The following is a 7,934-nucleotide window of genomic DNA, read 5'->3' on the forward strand; positions in this document are numbered from 1 at the left end:
AGTGGTGTTCGTTGTACAGCAAATGTTTACAGACATCAGACTTTGCCCAATTCTAAAACCTAGTATTTCAGCTCCCCAAGTGAAAAATCCTTACTTTTTGGCTGGCATGTTTTTATGCTTGTCCCAGACTGCACTTTTCATTTTTGTTAAACCAGGAAAGAATTACATATATGGATGTCAAGAAAAATGTTGCATCCACTTCAAAAATTAATTACATAGGAAATGCTTTGTCCTTATTAAAAGTAAGGAAATGTTTTGCTTAAATTGTGATGGGGTTTACGCTTTTAACACAAAAGTTTGAAATAAGGCATATGGGATGAACTATTTCAATACTGTGCTTTCATGAACCCCGCAGAAATTCTCCCACCTTTGGCCAAGTTGTGAATCTCTGCAAATTATATTTTGCATATGCTCAGCAGAAAGTTCATTCCAAAAGCAAGTCTCTTAAAAAAAAATATCCCTACTGAGTATTCTCCAAGTTGGAGATGAAGGATCTAATCCAGCCCTTTGTAGTTGCCTCTGTTCCAGGCTGTTACAATGCCAAAGACAAGAATAGACAGCAAGGGAACATTTCCTTCTGTGCCTTTTGTTCCTTCACTAATTGAGCACTGAGAGTTCACAGATGAGAGAAGCATAAAAGAGGGAAGAAAGACCAAAGACAATTAGGTAGATTAGATAGACAACTGCTACTGGAACAGTGATACAAAAGGTCAGAGAAAAAAAAAAAAAAAAAAAACAACCAGCAGAAGGGGGAGAAACTAAGATGATAAGATGAGACAGTTTTAGACCTGTATTTGCTCATGAAGGACAACGAGCAAAATCAGGACAGAAAGTAAGGTGAGGATATGGGTTAAGCAAGATGAGGAAAGATGCCACAGAAAGAAAAGCTGTGTTAAACAAGGACACAGACAGATGTGGTCAGCTGAGAGGAGGTAGAGTACAATTCTGTACCTATATAATATATCCTGCTCAGAAACTAGAACTCAATCTGAGTTTACAACCTTAACAGTCTTCAGTGGTCAGCAAAGCATGTGCTTTAACAACCTCTAGAAGCTGGCCCATATACAGATTATTATCGTCAGGAGTCTCTCAAATTAAGTAGCAGATGTTTGCATTATCACAATGAACTATGTAAAGATCAATATAATTCCAGATAATGGAATTTTTTTTTTTTTAGTTTGCTTCACTTAAAAACTTAGCAGTTTATATTGATAAAACTACAATTTTTCTGAGTGATGGTTTTCTAACTGGATAATATTATTTCACAAATTACTTTTATCCCTTCCTTCATGTCATAAATCACTGCTGGAGAAGCACTGGTATTATATCTAGAACTGACAAAGAGTTGAGCTGGCACCACCAGTAACAGGGTAAATATTTTTTAAAGATCTTTTTAGTACTTTGCAGGAAATATCACCATCATTGCCCCAAGCTAATAAATAACCGTGTTGTTGGATAAAACATTTACTGAATTTGTCCTTCCACAGAAAAATAAAATCTCACTGAATAAACCTGAGAAACCAAGATCCCTCTGATTGTACATAATGAGGTGAAAAAAATTAATCCATTTAATTTCCTTACCAAATACAGTCATTTAAGAAAAATATCCTTCACAGTAAGCCAATTTAAAAAAAAAAATAAATATTGTAAATGCAATCTTTGTATTTATCATGTTTCCCTAGTCTAGAAAATCAGAAAGATAAGAGGGAGACCTGTTTTGATGAATGTGGCACCATTTTTTAATTCAATTTTTTTTATATTATTTTTCATTGGGAGGGTCATAAAACAGTATGCCTTTTTCCTTAGTTGCATGCAACACTAAACTGAAGTTTACTGAGAAGCTTAGATTTTAATGTTGATCTTTGTATCATCATCAAATATAATGTACACACTGTAGTGCCCCTGCTCTCATGAAAACCTACACAAAATAGGAGACACCTGTGCTTTGAGAATCAAGCTAGTGCAGACAGTGCTGCAAAGATCTAAAGGGACAAAGGATGCCACGAATTTACACTGTAAATCTTCACATGAGGATACTACTAAAAGATGGTCCCACTCAAAATAAAATGAGGGAGAGACCCAAATGAGAAAACCTGTACCTTCTTTATCTGTAGCTATTGTTCTGAAGAAGAATCTTAGGTCTCGTATCAGAGAAATGTTGACTGCAAAGCACAGAAAGTAAATTTGTTGCATTAATAGGTACCATTTTAAACAGGTACTTTTCAGATTAAAACTGCATTTTACAGTGGTGCAAAGAACTGCAAAGCTGAAAAGAGGGATTATAAAACAGAAAGCGTACTCTTAGTTTAAGAAATATTTATATTGCTCTCCAAGGAGATTTATTTCATCCACCATATAGCATGTGTCAAGAGTTATGCTGATCCTTCACTGGCAGCTAAGTACCCAATAGTTTTTACATTACCATGCACCACAATAGCAATCCTTGACATTGGTTATAAGTGTCAGACAGAGCCTTCATTAATTGTCATCACCTTTAAGACATAAAATAAACCCTCTCTTCTTGAATGTTATTACACAAAAAGTGTACGTTATCTATATACAACAAGTGCAAAAATGTTTTGTACTGTAATAATAATCATTTAGAATATATGGGATAGAAAGTGTACTATTGTTAAACTGTCAGTCAAAACCCTTGTTATACAAGGATAGAACATCACAACCATCTATAACAGCCTTTTCTGTCAGTCAAATGTGTTGTTCTAAACAAATCTAACATCAATTTGATTTTTAAATTGGCAGAGGCTGTAAAACATTATTCTGATGCGATACCAATGTGATCTAAGTTGCTGTTGATATCAGAATACAACACAGGTTTCCTCTCAAATCCAGGTCTCCTCCTGCTTTTAGGCATCTGCATAATGTAGATGATTTTGCATATATATGTACATGAACAGTCAAATGAATTTTTTTTTCTTTCATGACATGGCAGAGAACACGTTTGGTGATAATCTCCAATTTGAAACAAACCATAATTTGAAAAGTCTGTATCAGAGTCATGAAATCATCATCAATATGTACCCTACAAAACCCAGCAAATACTCCTGTTTATCCATCACATACCTTCATTCAGAATCAGATTAGTCCCTTCATCCCAGCTATGAGCAACTGTGGCTTATGAAAATTGAGTTAAAGATCACTGAATTCCTACAGCATTTTTCTGTGACATTAGCTGCAGAATGAACTGAATGGGACAAACTATTTATTCATAAAAGAATGCAGAGTTGGACTCTGTTTCTTGTCCCACTGCAAAACTAAACACAAATAAAAAGGACAGACAAAATTTAAATTTTACTGTAAAAAAAATAGAAAAGTAAAAATAAAGACAAGCTCTGGCCCTTTTTAGCCTATTCCCATGCACACCTTGATGTGTCTGCAATTTTTATACTAACTTACTAATTTTTGTACCTGGGTTCAAGACAAGCTAGAGAAAGCTATCAAATCAATCTCTCCATACACCATTAACAAATTTAACCATCCATTTTCTTTCATCTTTGAAGCGTGCGAGTAGAGGTAATAGAAAGTACAGGTTACGAAAAGCAACATTAGGTTTTCATGTCATTTTTTTTTTCTTTATTAATTTCATATAGGAATCATTAATCTAGAGCGATTTACTAGCATCCTTACAATTATTTGGGCATATGCAATGTAGCAGACTTTTTTCACAGATATAATCAGTGACTCTTAATATACTTGGCATACACAACAACTTTATGGAATACTACCTAATGAATTACAAGATTCCAAAATCCTCAAGAGCTCTGGGGGCAAGTTCAAACAAATTGCTATTGAGATGGTACCACCAATCTGTTTTCCACTTGCACTGTTTCAGTAACACCTACAGTCAAAAGTTAAGGGTGACAATGCCTAAACCATCCCAGTTTTCAGACCACTAAAGCTTACAACTGTTAGCCAAGGCACAGGACTATGAAACAGAGACTAAACTGCAAGCTCGTGCTTTAGTTTACCAACCCAGCTACCTTTTTACAGAACTGAGGTAAACAGCTGGCTACAGTAAACCTCAGTGAATCAGAATTAGAACTAAGTCATGTACAGAACTACTCAACAGTAGTTTTCAAAATCAGGCTGTAACTCAAAAAAAATCCCAATACCTTGCTTTCTTTCTCAGCTTCAACACCTTAACTTCCCAGTAAACCACCTAATATTTCTATTACTCAGTTAAAATTTAACTATTATATCTCAAAAAAATCTCTTTTAAGGTCTAAATAGTTCATTCATGTTAAAACTATGAATACTTAATATAAAAAGCAATTTGTAAGGCAATCAACAGTTTACACATAAAAATTAAACATAGGTAATTAAGGCAATTAATATTTATTGCAATATTTACTTAGGTAGTATGTCAAATAAGGCTAAAACATAGGCAGCTTGCATACTGGTACTGTGTACAGTCTTTCCATTCTGAGAAAACTGTAATTTACTCAGCACAGTGCATTGTATATATTCAATTGTTCAGCCTTAAAACATTCCACGTGGCCAATCATGTTATGCTAACTGCTTCTGTTCATGTGCTTTTTAATGTAAGATAGGGGTAAAAACTACTCAACCTCAACTACCATTTTAAATATTTGAACTGGTATTTGAAAGCTGGTCTAAATGAAAAAGACTCAACAAGGTAACTACACAAATTACAGAATGACGGAATGGTTGAGGTTGGAATGGAACTCTGGAGGTCATCTTGTCCAACACCCCCACTCAAAGCAGGTTGTTAAGAGCTGGGTCCAGTTAAGTTTTAACTATCTCCAGGGACAGAGACTCTACAACCCATTTGGGCAACCTGCTCCAGTATTCAATCACCCTTAAAATACGGGAATAGAATAAATCACTCACTCTCAGTCAACCATTATACTGTCAAAAATAATATAAGCATAGTTATGCTGGAAAAAGAAAAACAAAATCTAAACCCTTTTGAAGATGTTGCTTATTCTGCTTAGAAAACTGGTCTATAAATAATAGCAAAAATAGATATTTTTTTTTTCCCCAGTAGAAGCTTCCTTCATGAGAGGGCAGGTGCTTGACACTAAAAATACATAGGACACAATCCCTGTCTCTCGGAGTTTACAGTAAGCCATCAAAAGAAAATTTAGGGCAAAGACCCTCAAGTACATAGAAACACAACTAAAAACTTGGAAATTAAAGGTATGCAGTTTGACAGGGCTACAAAATAGACCCGTTCCTTCTTTTCTATGGATAAGTATATACATAAAAACTGAAATGAGCTAAATTTTGTTTTAATTTGCATCTTTAACAATATTCTACATAGCCTTACTATAACTTTGATAATAATAACTATTTCTTCTTTAGAAGGAAAGAGTAATGGAGAAATAATCACAAATTACTAAAAAACCAAGGAAATTAATGTTTGAAGTTCACACAAGGAAGAAAATTTTGATCAAAATATACCATATATTTTATACTTTCAAGTCAAATGTAAGGAAGTATATTTACAAAGCCATTCACAAGATTTTTCCAGGTATTTTAAATTACAGAGCTAATGACATTACCATCACAGTCTCAATGGAAATTTGCTGCTTTCTATTAGAGACTAAGAACCACATAAGGGCAAAAAAATATAATTATTAAAAAATAAACCAGAAAAGATGCAAGATCTTTCTGTTACTTCACAACTAGCAAAACTGAATCATGAAATTGAGTTTATATAATACCTTAATCTGACAAAAGACAAAACAAACAAACAAACAACTTTAAATGTGGCAGTTACCACATAAACCTTTCTTTTCCTCCAGAATGTAAATATTAAGATTCATTCTTCCCCCAGATTTGTATCTTCAAAGATGACTACATCATGGTTGATTTTCAAACGTATGGAAATAGTCATGGAATACAGCACACAAATTTTCAGTGACGGTCAAATTCTAATCATTATTTTGATTGATAAAAATGTCTGATGTCTACACAATGTAAATTTGCCTACTGTACAATTTCCTCCACCAAAAACCATACTAAAGGTTTTTCAGTACCAGTGCACTGCCTTACGCATCATAAACTATGGAACAGAATCAGTTCTCTCAACAGATCTGCACCTCCACCAGGGCTTCTGCTGGCTGTATCAGGAAGGTACTATGATTTTTTTTCTCCTCCTGTGCTGTCACGATTATGCCAGCAGAATACAGTTGGATGTACCAATCTTAAAATTTCAAAGCATAGAACAGATATTAATTTATGTCTACAACACTAAGAAGCAAGCAGGTATTTTACATACCAGGAAATCAAAGAAAGGTGAAGTGCTTTGTCTAAAGGCACTTGGAAGAAATGAATAACAAAGCCGTAATTAAAATTCAACATCAAGCTTCATGTTAATCCCCTAGACCTAACTGCCTTTTTCAAAGTGCATGATTTGGAACATCAAAAATAAAAATCAATTCAGTCCCTCTTCTCAATACACACTTTAATGATAAAATAAAACACTGCATTCAGCTTCTTCCTCTGTATTGGCATGAACAACCATCTTTCTTAGGAATCAAATTCATGAAGTCATTTTGGATTAAAAAAAAAATATGAAAAAGGAAGCCAAGTCACAGTTAAAATTTAAATTCCACATTTGATTTCGCCTCTGCCTCTGTGTGCTGAGGGACTCACAGGAAAACACACATACGTGCCAGGTATGCTAGTATACCAACTTATACTAGACTGATTTAATTAGTTTGCTTTCAATGCAAAGGTGCAGCACCTCAGCAATTATGAGATCGTTAATACAACAGAGCATAACAGCACCTTTAGAGATCTTGTCTAATCTCTAGGCACACATATAACTCCCATTAAGGCTAATGGGAGTCACATGTGTGCATCCAAGGGAGAAGAGACCCATTAAAACTGATACAACATATCCATTAATCTTCAGGTCACTCTTAAGGTCAAACATTATAAAAATGTTTATGAACAGTACTTTCTAGGTATGCACAGTGGCTACTTTGGTTTTAGGACAGACCTGTGAGCAGTTAAGGCCATGGAAAATGTCTGCTTTAAAAGCATCACCACATTTCAAGTAGTGGCACGGAAATTTGAGAGTGCTTTTCTGTTGTCAGAGAGGACATTTTTCTATCATCTCCTGAAAGAATAAGAAGGATAGAAATGACAGGAAAGGTTAGACACGAATGAAAACCTTGGACAAAGGTATGCTCTAGCTTTTCTTTTTTTTTCCATCCCCCAGTCGTTCTTCATATTTCAGTCCCTTAGTTGTGGTTTTCCGCTTCAGGAAGAACATTAACTACAGCGACTAAAGGCCTAATCTGAGCAGTCTGTTACAAAGACACTACAAATAAGATTTTGATTACTGAATCACCAGCAAACCACAACAATTCAAGCACTGCTTGCAGGGAGGAAAGGGTGTTGAAAGTTTTTCAAAGAGAAAGGTAACCTTAGTTTGCTACCCATTTCATTCTGCGTATCTGAAAACTCCCTTTTCCACCACTGTAGTATAGTTTAAGCAAGCATGCTCTTTTCTAGCTTAGAAAAAGCTAAGGCTACCCAGTCTGTAAAACCAATCTGATCGGCAATGAATTTGCTATCTTTGTCCACACCGAGTCCTGAAGGAGAGAGAGATTTCTCAGCAGCATGAGGGCCAGATGATCTCCATAGGAACAGAGCAGAAGGAACAGCAGGAGGAAATGCAAGTGTCAGATCAGTACAGAAATGAGGACAAACTTCAGATATGAACTATCCCTATTTGTTTACTGTTTCTTTCAGGTACTGGAGTAAATAAGGAAAGGTGGCTTCATCAACAGTTACTCATGAACTATTCTGAAACTCATCTTCCAGAACTTGTCTCAAAACTCTTACTCTGCATGTGAGACTTGTTTAGCACTTCCTGATCACACTTCTTGTTACAGGGTCTGTAAGTATTCCAAGCATTGACAACTTAGCATTGCAAACTT

This window comes from Ciconia boyciana, chromosome 2 (genome assembly GCF_034638445.1).
Source record: "Ciconia boyciana chromosome 2, ASM3463844v1, whole genome shotgun sequence".
NCBI classification, from domain to species: Eukaryota; Metazoa; Chordata; class Aves; order Ciconiiformes; family Ciconiidae; genus Ciconia; species Ciconia boyciana.